Source organism: Leuresthes tenuis, unplaced genomic scaffold, assembly GCF_036924035.1.
Source record: "Leuresthes tenuis unplaced genomic scaffold, fLeuTen1.0.hap1 SCAF_18, whole genome shotgun sequence".
NCBI lineage: Eukaryota > Metazoa > Chordata > Actinopteri > Atheriniformes > Atherinopsidae > Leuresthes > Leuresthes tenuis.
The window spans coordinates 26,576,343-26,590,034 of NW_027325372.1; the positions used below are offsets into that span (position 1 = coordinate 26,576,343).

Here is a 13,692-nt window from a genome sequence, read left to right on the forward strand (position 1 = left end):
CTGTGCTTACTCCATTGTTTCCTGTTAAAAAGATTAAAGATGCTGGCCAGCCAGATGAATGGCGTTTTGTACAGGACCTCCAAGCGGTGAATGCTGCAGTTCAGCCACATGCTCCTACTGTGCCCAACCCACACACTATTTTGTCTCAAATTACATCAGATGCACAGTTTTTCTCAGTGGTTGACTTGTCGCCAGTGCACCCTGATAGCCCATTTTGGTTTGCTTTTTAGTTTGAAGGGAGATCTTGGACTTTTACCCGGTTATGCCAGGGGTACTGTGAAAGTCCCACTATTTACAATGCTGCCCTCAAAGCTAGTCTGGATTAACTTCAATCAACCACAGGCTCTGCTCTTTTGCAGTATGTGGATGACATCCTTTTATGTAGTCCATCTAAACAACAGTGTGAAAAAGACCAAATGACTCAAATAACTTTCTTGCTTTCAAAATCTTTCCTCTGTGAATCAGTGAATCTGTTGAAACATCTTCATTCTTATGGCCATAAAGCCAGCCTTTCTAAGTTACAGTTTGTACAGGACGAATGTGTACAATGTGCACATGCTGGTTACAAATAAGAAAGTACAAACAACAAACAGTTTCTGCCATGGTTCACAGCATGTGTATGATCACCTTCATCGCAGGTCTCAGTAAGGATGTTTCAATCTTCGGTGTCAGAGGTTACTAGCACTTAACACACCGGTGGAGTACAGCTTTTACTGCTGACTCTTATCTTTGTCCTTCCGGGCGTGTTGGTTAGGCTGATGTATGTCAGGGTGGAAGTCATCTACTGGTTCTGGTACCTTCTTACAGCGACTGGCATGAATCCAGGTTGCTCTCTCTGCAACTTTAACAGCTGTATGAGTGACCAGTAGTACCTGGAACGGGCCTTGCCAACGTTTGGACTTCCAATGTTTCCTGCGAAGTTCCTTCACCACCTGTCATCTGGTTGGAGTGGTGTGTTTTCTGTGGCTGGAAGGGCTGCTTTTACTGTCTGTGAAACTTGAGATAGAACAGTGGAAAGGTTTCGACAGTAAGACAACATAGCATCATCACAAACAGTTGTGGAAGGGAGGGGTCTGGTTACAGGTCCCAATCCCAGGTTAGGAGGTCTGCCAAATAAAATTTCAAATGGGCTGAGATTCACTTGAGCTCTGATTCTCATTCTCATGTAGGTAAGCACAATAGGTAATACTTTTGTCCATGGCAGACCTGTTTCTTCACAACATTTGGCTAACTTGGACTTTAATGTACCATTTTCTCTTTCCACAGCACCTCCACTCTGTGGATGATAAGCACAGTGTGTGCGCAAGGTTATTCCCAGGAATTTACCAACCTCAGTCAATGCAGTGTTTACAAAATGTGTGCCATTATCACTGCTGATCTTCTCTGGAATGCCCCATCTAGGAATGATTTCTGTTTAGCAGTGCTTTAGTCACTGCATTACTGTTTGCATGTTTTGCAGGGAAAACTTCAACCCATTTACTAAACACGTCCACTATTACTAGTGCATATTTCTTTCCTTCAGCTGGTGTGAGTTCAACAAAATCCATCATCAAATGTTCAAAAGGTTTCTCTGGTGGAGGGTGTGCAACTTGCGATGTGTGTAATGCCTTTCCTACATTATGTGTGGCACAAACCATACATGACTGACAGTATTTTTGCGCATATGAACTGAACCCTTTTGTGAACCACTGAGCAGTGAGTGCATTCAGCATCCCCCCTTTTGACACATGGTCCAACCCATGTGTCAATTTTGAAAAATGAGGAAAAAAATGTTTAGGTAGACAGGGTTTACCATCAGGTCCCATCCAAACACCATCCATATGAGTTGCACCCACAGAGGACCAAATGCGTCCAGAGGACCAAATTTCATCTGCAGAGGCAAAAGTTTGCAAAGCATGGAGATCTGTGAGGGAGTCTTCTGCCTGCAAAGAGAGGGAAGCGAAAACAGGAAAAAAATTAGCTGCTTGCTTAGCTGCAGCATCAGCTCTGGCATTGCCACAAGCAACAGGATCGTCTGAGTTAGTGTGAGCCGCACACTTACAGACCGAGATTGCTGTAGGCAAAAGGATCACATCAAGAAGATCAGAAACCTGCTTGGAGTTCAGAATAGTTTTACCATCTGATTTAAGGAAATGCCTGTGTTTCCACAGCGCACCAAAGTCATGAACAACACCAAAAGCATATCTGGAATCTGTGTAAATAGTGACAGACTTACCAGCTGCCAACTTACAAGCTTCAGTAAGTGCAATAAGCTCAGTAGTTTGAGCAGAGAAATGTTTAGGAAGAGAACCAGACAACAAAGTGTCATGTGAAGAACATACTGCAAACCAAACACAGTTAGTACCTGTGGCTGGATCACGCAAAGCTGATCCATCTACAAAAAGAATCATGTCAGAGTTTGGAAGAGGAGTCTCTAAAAGACAGGTCGGGGTGTACAAACTTGTTCCAAAACAGCTTCACAGTCATGAGGCTCCCCATCCTCAGGAGTCGGAAGCAAAGTAGCAGGATTCAGAACAGTACAACGTTTAACAGTGACATTTGGCATATCACAGAGGTGTATCTGAGCCAACAAGCAGTTGAAAGATGTGAAGTTTTCTGCTCGAGAAGAATAATGGCAACAGCATGAGGAACCAAAACAGTCAAATTAGCGTAGCCCACAATATCTTGGGAGGCCAGGACAGCTTTCTCTGCAGCTGCAACAACACGAAGACAACCAGGCAGGCCTGCAGCCACAGAGTCCAGTTTTGCTGAGAAATGAGCCACTGGCCTTTGCCTGCCCCATGTTCCTGCATAAGAACAGATGTCATGCTTCTCATCAACTGCCTGTATGAAAGGTTTATGAGGATCTGGAATGCCAAGTGTTGGTGCTGTTTGAAGAGCCAGCTTAAGCTGACTAAAGGCTGATTCAGCCTCAGGAGTCCATGGAACACGATCAGCTGACTGGAGGCCTTTACCATGGATAAGAGCACCTAAGAGAGCTTCGAGAAAAGAGTAGTTAGGAATAAAGTTCCTGCAGTAAGATGTTATACCTAAGAATGACATAAGCTGTTTTTTAGTAACCGGTTTAGGAATGATCTGAACTGCAGCAACACGTTTAGGAGAAAGTGAGCGCCCATCCTTAGAAATCACATGACCCAAAAAGGTGACTTCGTCCTGTACAAACTGTAAATTAGAAAGGCTGGCTTTATGGCCATAAGAATGAAGATGTTTCAACAGATTCACTGTCTTTTTCACACTGTTGTTTAGATGGACTACATAAAAGGATGTCATCCACATACTGCAAAAGAGCAGAGCCTGTGGTTGATTGAAGTTAATCCAGACTAGCTTTGAGGGCAGCATTGTAAATAGTGGGACTTTCACAGTACCCCTGGCATAACCGGGTAAAAGTCCAAGATCTCCCTTCAAACTAAAAAGCAAACCAAAATGGGCTATCAGGGTGCACTGGCGACAAGTCAACCACTGAGAAAAACTGTGCATCTGATGTAATTTGAGACAAAATAGTGTGTGGGTTGGGCACAGTAGGAGCATGTGGCTGAACTGCAGCATTCACCGCTTGGAGGTCCTGTACAAAACGCCATTCATCTGGCTGGCCAGCATCTTTAATCTTTTTAACAGGAATCAATGGAGTAAGCACAGGTGAATTTTCAAAAGGAACAATAACGCCTGTTTTCTGAAAAGATTGAAAAACAGGTTTAATCCCTTTAATTGCTTCAGGCTTAAAAGGGTATTGTTTTTTACATGGACAAAAGTCTGATTTAGGGGTGACAATTACTGGTTCACAGCCTTTTATCAACCCCACATCATATTTGCTCTTAGCCCAAAGATCATTGGGCACTTCAGCCAACATGGGTATCGAAGACAAATCTGTTTCAGATAAAAAACATGCTTCAAAATGTGATTCTGTGGTAGGAATTAAGTCCACAGTTCTTTGACAATGCATTGTACTCAAAAATGTTTTTTTGTATGCTGACAATCGTTCAGAAAACATAAAATTTGGATCAGCAGGTGAAACGGTCCACTCCATTTCTTTCTGACATGTAGCAACAAACTCTCCCACACCTTGTCACTGCCTGTGTGTACGTTTGGCCAAGGAAATGTGAGGGCGAGTACCACAAACATTAAAAAAATCGAAGTGCTCTGGAGTGAGCGACACAGCCAATAAAGTAGGCGCACATATTTTTTCACTTCTTCTCATAGTCATTGTCAGGCCCCAAAGAAATGTGTGATGTGCAGTGCAAATCAGTAGGTTGCATGAAATCAGAAAGGGGTGAAACTAACGCTTTTGCTTCTTCCACTAGTTGTTGTGAAAAAGGAGAGCTGGGAAGTTTCCACTCATAAGCATATGTAAGTGCCGATGAATCAAACTGCACTGCTGTGAAAACTTTGTCAGGCTGTAACATAACCTTAACACCCTCTGGTGTAGAAGTTAAAATAATGCCTAATTTACACATGAGATCACAGCCCATCAGGTTAATGGGACACAACTCTGATAACAAAAATGAGTGTTTGAAGGAGAGCTCATCAGGAGTGACAACACGCAATGGGCATTGTCATTTTCTCCTTCACAACCTGGCCTGATGCAGACATACAGTAAACGTGGTTTCCACTTAACTTTGGAGGACAATCAAACTCCCCTGACGTCACTACTGATGAACATAAGTTCCTATATTCTGAGAGAAATATCTTTGCTCTAGGACGGAAATAGCATGCAAAACTTTACTACGTGATATGATGTATTTTAAATTATGATCTGACATTCACACCTGCTTTTGATAATGTATTGTTAGGCATTCGCACCTTTGTTTTACCCATTTTTCATGAATTATGGGTAGACATTCACACCTTCTTGCAGCCGAACACCTCCTCTCCCGCTTATGATCATGTGCGGTTTGATATTCGAAAATTTACTTTCTTGTTTTAAAGCAATTATTGATGGACATTCAAACCTTCTTTTTGATGGTGTATAGTCGGGCTTTCGAGCCTTTTCTTCCCGGTTTTTACAAACCATGGTCGGACTTTCACACCGTCTTGTAGCCGAACAACTCCGCTCCCGCTATTGATTGTGTACAGTCGGGTATTTTAACCTTTTCTTACCCGCTTTTTACCAACTATGGTTGGACATTCACACCGTCTTACAGCGGAACACCTCTGCTCCCGCTTTTGATGGTGTATAGTCGGGCATTCGAACCTTTTCTTACCCGCTTTTTACAAACTATGGTGGGACATTCAAACCTTCTTGTATCCGAAAACCTCCGCTCTCTCTTTTGATCATACATTGTCGGACATTCGCACCTTTTCTTACCCGCTTTTTACAAACCATGGTCGGACTTTCACACCTTCTTGTAGCCGAACAACTCCGCTCCCGCTATTGATTGTGTACAGTCGGGTATTTTAACCTTTTCTTACCCGCTTTTTACCAACTATGGTCGGACATTCACACCTTCGTACAGCGGAACACCTCCGCTCCCTCTTTTGATGGTGTATGTTCGGGCATTCAAACCTTTTCTTACCCGCTTTTTCCAAACTATGGTCGGCTATTCACAGCTTCCTCTCCACCATACTTGTATGGTGGAATATTCACACCCACTTGCATCCGAAGACCTCCGCCCCAAATTTTATTGATATTTAGTCGGACATTCGCACCTTACCCGCTTTTGGAAAACTATGGCCTTCTTGCAGCCAAACACCTCTGATCTCGCTTTTGATGATGTAAGGTTGGGCATTCAGACCTTGCTTCACCTGCTTTTCACCAAATATAGTCGGACATTCACACCTTCTTGCAGCCGAACACTTCCGCTTTTAGTGTTCTATGAGGCATTCACATATTTTTTTTCACCGTATTTTATAGATTATGGTTGGAAATTCTCACCCACTCTCATCCGAAGACCTCTCCTCCCGCTTTTGTTAATATATAGTCGGGCATTCGAACCTTTTCTTACCCGCTTTTTACAAATTATAGTCGAACATTCACACCTACTTGCAGCTGAATACTTCCGCTCCACCTTTTAGGTATGTATGGTTGGCATTTGCACCTCTTTTTATACTGATTGCTGAAGATTAAGTTGTACTTTCTCAAACTACAAATTTTTTTTAATTGTTGAAACTTGATTTGAAGTGGATAAATAAGGAGGACAAACAGTTTTAAGTCAGGCTGATAGAAGGAATTCATTTTATAGCAAAATCTGTACTTCGTCATATGTCGAGAGATGCTTATTGCTGAAGAAGTTCTTTCTCATTCTACAAAGTACAACGTTGTTTATCGTTGAAACTTGATTAGACATGAATAAATATGAAGGACAAAGCAGTCTTAACTTGGTTTGAGTTAAGGAATTCGTTTTATAGGAGAATCCGAATTCGTGCATAACTCATAAAATAGAGCTTATTTTCGGATTCCTGAAGAATGATTCTGGTTCTTTCTCATAATACAAAGTTTGTTGTTTATTGTTGAAACTTCATCAGAAGTGAAGAAATAAATGAATGCCTATCAACAAATGTGGGATCTAAACTCTAGTGCTTCCTCTAAAATAATTTCCTTTCTCAATTTAGAAATGTGTGTGTGTAAGTCACAACACCCGTGACACCAAAACGGCTTTCTTTTCTCTACACTCTGCACTATGAGCACACACACCAAATCAGAAAGGCTTTTTTCTCTCTTTTCTACATTATGGACTGTGGGGACACAAAACCGCTCTCTCTCTCTCTTTTTTTTTTTTATCGTGTGCCAGGGCGTTGTCTCATGTATTAGATTATGCTTAAGATACGAATGGGTTTATCAGTCACATCAGAATCCATACATACTGATCCTCCCGTAATAAAATGGTCGGATCTTATCAAACACACTTTGTTTCTTGTGACAATCAAGTCAGCGAAACAGCGTATACACGTCAAGACACTGAATCAAGTTTGCCACAAGAACTCATAAGTTTGGCAGTATTGCTCTGCCATCAGCAATGATACACCCATTTTATTTTCGTGAGACATGTGCAAGCACCTGTTCATCTATTGTTCTATCACTATGAATTAGTGATCTATTATCAATAAGGATACTTCTACAACTACTATCAAAGTATGTCCGGACTTCTTATGTTGTCAGTTGCTATATATGAATAAGTGGGTAGCTACTGACAAGCATTAAGCATGTCACACAGCCCAAACATATAACATTTCAGGACACACCACACAGTTAACAACCACAGTGAAGCGTGTCAAAGCCCAAACATGTAACATTCAACAGGACACTTACACAACACATTCAAATCAAACAGTCAGACAACATACAAGAACATATACCCCAGCCGGCATTGCTCCCTGCCTATTTTCGTACAGCACACTATGTGTGCGCACACCTTTATTCACAAACTCTTCAACTTATACTCTTTTACCGAAGCTGCTACAGCTCGATTACCACCTTTTAGGTATGTATGGTTGGCATTTGCACCTCTTTTTATACTGATTGCTGAAGATTAAGTTGTACTTTCTCAAACTACAACATTTTTTTATTTGTTGAAACTTGATTTGAAGTGGATAAATAAGGAGGACAAACAGTTTTAAGTCAGGCTGATAGAAGGAATTCATTTTATAGCAAAATCTGTACTTCGTCATATGTCGAGAGATGCTTATTGCTGAAGAAGTTCTTTCTCATTCTACAAAGTACAACGTTGTTTATCGTTGAAACTTGATTAGACATGAATAAATATGAAGGACAAAGCAGTCTTAACTTGGTTTGAGTTAAGGAATTCGTTTTATAGGAGAATCCGAATTCGTGCATAACTCATAAAATAGAGCTTATTTTCGGATTCCTGAAGAATGATTCTGGTTCTAGCCTTTTGGCTAAGATCAAGTGTAGTATCTGTACTTATCAGTTTAATATGTGATATGTCTATGCAAGGACTACATATTAAATGGATTTTTATCAATAGGAGTTGAAAAAGGAGCTTGCTCCGTTCACTCCAAGCATCGACCCGGTACTGCAGTGCCGCTGGGAACGGTGCGCTCTCCTCTGCTCTTGTGAAAAAGCAAACAGCGGTGCAGGATGGAAGTTTCTTTTAATCTGCTGAGAAAAGAGAGTGAATGCGAAGCAGACTTTAACACGGCTCTGGGAGCGAGCCGAGTGCGGGCTAACCAGGAGAATTGCTTGAAAGAAACGCGACACCGAATGAGCGGTCAGAACAAAGCCTAAATACGGTGTTCCTGTGGTGTTTTTATAAAATGCGGTGTAAAAAAAGGTGTGAATGCCCCATAGAAAACTAAAAGGTGGAGCGGAAGTGTTCGGCTGCAAGAAGGTGTGAATGTCCGACTATATTTGGTGAAAAGCAGGTGAAGCAAGGTCTGAATGCCCAACCTTACATCATCAAAAGCGAGATCAGAGGTTTTTGGCTGCAAGAAGGCCATAGTTTGCCAAAAGCGGGTAAGGTGCGAATGATCGGCTAAATATCAACAAAAGTGGGGGCGGACGTCTTCGGATGCAAGTGGGTGTGAATATCCCACCATACAAGTATGGTGGAGAGGAAGCTGTGAATGGCCGACCATAGTTTGCAAAAAGCGGGTGAGAAAAGGTGCGAATGTCCAACCATACATGATCAAAACAGGGAGCGGAGGTGTTTGGCTGCGACAAGGTGTGAATGTCCACCCATAATTAATGAAAAGCGGGCAACAAGTAGGTTCGAATGCCCAACCATACATCATCAAAAGCAGGAGTGGATGTGTTCGGCTACAAGAAGGTTTGAATGTCCGAGCATAGTTTGTAAAAAGCGGGTAAGAAAAGGTTCGAATGCCCGAACATACACCATCAAAAGAGGGAGCGGAGGTGTTCCGCTGTAAGACGGTGTGAATGTCCGACCATAGTTGGTAAAAAGTGGGTATGAAAAGGTTCGAATGCCCAAATTCGGCTGCAAAAAACTGTGTTCGGCTGCAAAAAGGTGTGAATGTTCGACTAAATTTTGTAAAAAGCGGGTAAGACAAGGTGCGAATGCCTGACAATGTATGATCAAAATCGGGAGCGGAGGTGTTCAGCTGCAAGAAGGTCTAAATGTCCATTTTTAATTGCTAGAAAACATGAAAGAAAATTTTCGAAAATCAATCCACACATGATCATAAGTGGGAGAGGAGGTGTTCAGCTGCAAGAAGGTGTGAATGTCCTACCATAATTGCTGAAAAATGTGTTAGAAACGGTAAGAATGCTGGACCATACATCATCAAAAGCTAGAGAGGTGGTGTTCGGCTGCAAGTAGGTGTGAATGTCTGACTAAAGTTCAAATATATTAACAAAAGCGGGAGGAGAGGTCTTCGGATGAGTGGTCGAGAATTTCCAACCATAATCTATAAAATGCGGTGAAAAAAAAAGGTGTGATAGATACCTAAAAGGTGGAGCGGAAGTGTTCGGCTGCAAGAAGGTGTGAATGTTATATATATAGTTGGTGAAAAGCAGGAAAAGCAAGGTCTGAATGCCCAATCTTACATAATCAAAAGCGAGATCAGAGGTGTTTGGCGGCAAGAAAACGGGTAAGGGGTGAATGACCGACTAAATATCAACAAAAGTGGGGGCGGAGGTCTTCGGATGCAAGTGGGTGTGAATATCCCACCATACAAGTATGGTGGAGAGGAAGCTGTGAATGGCCGACCATAGTTTGCAAAAAGCGGGTGAGAAAAGGTGCGAATGTCCAACCATACATGATCAAAACAGGGAGCGGAGGTGTTTGGCTGCGACAAGGTGTGAATGTCCACCCATAATTAATGAAAAGCGGGCAACAAGTAGGTTCGAATGCCCAACCATACATCAACAAAAGCAAGAGTGGATGTGTTTGGCTACAAGAAGGTTTGAATGTCCGAGCATAGTTTGTAAAAAGCGGGTAAGAAAAGGTGCGAATGCCTGAACATACACCATCAAAAGAGGGAGCGGAGGTGTTCCGCTGAAAGACGGTGTGAATGTCCTAACATAGTTTGTAAAAAGCGGGTAAGAAAAGGTTCGAATGCCCGAATATATACCATCAAAAGGGGAAGCGGAGGTGTTCGGCTGTAAGAAGTTGTGAACGTCCGACCAAAGTTTGTAAAAAGCAGTTAAGAAAAGGTTCGAATATCCAACCAAACATAATCAAAAGTGGGAGCAGAGCTGTTCGACTGCAAGTAGGTGTGAATGTCCACCCATAATTCCTGAAAAATGGGTAAGAAAAGGTGCGAATGCCCAACCATACATCATCAAAAGAAGAAGTGGATGTGTTCTGCTACAAGAAGGTTTGAATGTCCGACCATAGTTTGTAAAAAGTGGGTAAGAAAAAGTTCGAATGCCCGAACATACACCATCAAAAGTGGGAGCGGAGGTGTTCCGCTGTAAGATGCTGCGAATGTCCGACCATAGTTGGTAAAAAGCGGGTAAGAAAAGGTTAAAAAACCCGACTGTACACAATCAATAGCGGAAGCGGAGTTGTTCGGCTACAAGAAGGTGTGAAAGTCCACCAATAATTACTGAAAAATGGGTAAGAAAAGGTGTGAATGCCCAACTATACATCATCAAAAGCAGAAGTGGATGTGTTCGGCCACAAGAACGTTTGAATGTCCGACCATAGTTTGTAAAAGGCGGGTAAGAAAAGGTTCGAATGCCCGTACATACACAATCAAAAGAGGGAGCGGAGGTGTTTCGCTGTAAGAAGGTGTGAATGTCCGAGCATAGTTTGTAAAAAGTGGGTAAGAAAAGGTTCGAATGCCAGAACATACACCATCAAAAGAGGGAGCGGAGGTGTTCCGCTGTAAGAAGGTGTGAATGTCCGACCATAGTTGGTAAAAAGCGGGTAAGAAAAGGTTCGAATGCCAAAATATACACCATCAAAAGCGGAAGCCGAGTTGTTCGGCTGCAAGTAGGTGTGAATGTCAGATCATAATTTGCAAAAAGCTGATGAGAAAGGTGTGAATGACCGACAATAATTGCTGAAAAATGTGTTAGAAAAGGTAAGAATGCCGGACCATTCATCATCAAAAGCGGGAGAAGAGGTGTTCGGCTGCAAGAAGCTGTGAATGTCCAGCCATAATTAGTCAAAAACGGGTACGAAAAGGTAGTATTGCCAGACCATAAATGATCAAAAAAGGGAGCGGAGGTTTTCCGCTGTAAGAAGGTGTGAATATCCGACCATAATTGGTAAAAAGCGGGTAAGAAAAGGTGCGAATGCCCAACCATACATCATCAAAAGCATGTGTGAATGTCAGATCATAATTTGCAAAAACCTGATTTTGTGCAGCTGAACACCTCTGTTCCCGCTTTTGATGGTGTATAGTCGGGCTTTCGAGGCTTTTCTTCAACGGTGTTTACAAATTACGGTTGGAAATTCAGACCTTGCAGCCGAACACCTCCGCTCCCTCTTTTGATCATACATTGTCGGGCATTCGCACCTTGTCTTACCCGCGTTTTACAAACCATGGTCGGACTTTCACACCTTCTTGTAGCTGAACAACTCCGCTCCCGCTATTGATTGTGTACAGTCGGGTATTTTAACCTTTTCTTACCCGCTTTTTACCAATTATGGTCGGACATTCACACCGTCTTACAGCGGAACACCTCCGCTCCCTCTTTTGATGGTGTATGTTCGGGCATTCGAAATTTTTCTTACCCACTTTTTACAAACTATGGTCGGACATTCAAACCTTCTTGTAGCAGAACACATCCACTTCTTCTTTTGATGATGTATGGTTGGGCATTCGCACCTTTTCTTACCCATTTTTCAGGAATTATGGCTGGACATTCACACCTACTTGCAGTCGAACAGCTCTGCTCCCACTTTTTATTATGTTTGGTTGGATATTCGAACCTTTTCTTAACTGCTTTTTACAAACTTTGGTCGGACGTTCACAACTTCTTACAGCCGAACACCTCCGCTTCCGCTTTTGATGGTATATATTCGGGCATTCGAACCTTTTCTTACCCGCTTTTTACCAACTATGGTCGGACATTCACACCGTCTTTCAGCGGAACACCTCCGCTCCCTCTTTTGATGGTGTATGTTCGGGCATTCGCACCTTTTCTTACCCGCTTTTTACAAACTATGGTCGTACATTCAAACCTTCTTGTAGCCGAAAACCTCCACTCCCTCTTTTGATCATACTTTGTCGGGCATTCGCACCTTTTCTTACCCGCTTTTTACAAACTATGCTCGGACATTCAAACCTTCTTCTAGCCAAACACATCCACTCCTGCTTTTGTTGATGTATGGTTGGGCATTCAAACCTACTTGTTGCCCGCTTTTCATTAATTATGGGTGGACATTCACACCTTGTCGCAGCCAAACACCTCCGCTCCCTGTTTTGATCATGTATGGTTGGACATTCGCACCTTTTCTCACCCGCTTTTTGCAAACTATGGTCGGCCATTCACAGCTTCCTCTCCACCATACTTGTATGGTGGGATATTCACACCTACTTGCATCCGAAGACCTCCGCCCCCACTTTAGTTGATATTTAGTCGGTCATTCACACCTTACCCGTTTTCTTGCCGCCAAACACCTCTGATCTCGCTTTTGATGATGTAAGATTGGGCATTCAGACCTTGCTTCACCTGCTTTTCACTAAATATAGTCGGACATTCACACCTTCTTGCAAACGAACACTTCCGCTCCACCTTTTAGTTTTCTATGGGGCATTCACACCTTTTTTTACACCGCATTTTATAAAAACACCACAGGAACACCGTATTGAGGCTTTGTTCTGACCGCTCATTCGGTGTCGCGTTTCTTTCAAGCAATTCTCCTGGTTAGCCCGCACTCGGCTCGCTCCCAGAGCCGTGTTAAAGTCTTCTTCGCATTCACTCTCTTTTATCAGCAGATTAAAAGAAAGTTTCATCTTAGGCTCCCTGAAACTTCCATCCTGCACCGCTGTTTGCTTTTTCACAAGAGCAGAGGAGAGCGCACCGTTCCCAGCGGCACTGCAGTACCGGGTCGATGCTTGGAGTGAACGGAGCAAGCTCCTTTTTCAACTCCTATTGATAAAAATCCATTTAATATGTAGTCTCGCATAGAGGACATATCAGACATTAAACTGATAAGAACAGATACTACACTTGATCTTAGCCAAAAGGCAGAGAAGCGATAACTGTCCACTGGTTCACGTCCGAGGGCCCTTCCTGGCACAATGCGCACTTGTAGCGGGGTTCTTTTTATGGCCATAGTGTCACTTTGCACCTCCGCCCACCCGCTGCACTGAGCACTCTTCAGCCCTTTTAAATGGTATAACTTTACACTACCACACGCTCCAGCGAGCACCATTCAAGCAACAACTTTGCACTCCAGCTTCGAACATCGGCACAGTCGCAACAAGTAAGGCGACTCTACTCAGAGAAGTCACTCTGCACAGTAACAAGATTTCTTTTGCACAGACAGAAAGGGCTTCATCCGCAAAGGTAAAGCCTGCCAAAAATAGAAACAACTCATTAGTGCTGCTCAACGTTGTACTTTGCAGTAAAAGAAAGAGCAAATCTAAAGTTTCAGGAATCCGAGAATAAGCTTACTTTCATGAGTTCTTCACGATTTCGGATTTTGCTATAAAATGAATTCCTTCACTCAAACTAAATTAAAACTGCTAAACCGCTAATCTGTTACATACAAGGCAGATGTCAAATTCACCGAAATAGGATCTAAGGGTATTTGGCCAATCGAGCTGTAGCAGCTTCGGTAAAAGAGTATAAGTTGAAGAGTTTGTGAATAAAGGTGTGCG

At 42.6% G+C, this 13,692-nt stretch overlaps 2 non-coding genes across 2 annotated transcripts; one reads left to right on the forward strand and one right to left on the reverse strand.

Moving 5' to 3' along the window:
* The first annotated feature begins 7,811 nt into the window (after positions 1-7,811).
* On the forward strand, positions 7,812-7,998 carry LOC140276147 (U2 spliceosomal RNA). Its single transcript, XR_011908829.1, has one exon. It is a non-coding gene; the product is annotated as a U2 spliceosomal RNA (small nuclear RNA).
* A 4,881-nt stretch (positions 7,999-12,879) lies between these two features.
* On the reverse strand, positions 12,880-13,069 carry LOC140275941 (U2 spliceosomal RNA). The gene has a single exon (XR_011908641.1). It is a non-coding gene; the product is annotated as a U2 spliceosomal RNA (small nuclear RNA).
* Between the last annotated feature and the right edge of the window lie 623 nt (positions 13,070-13,692).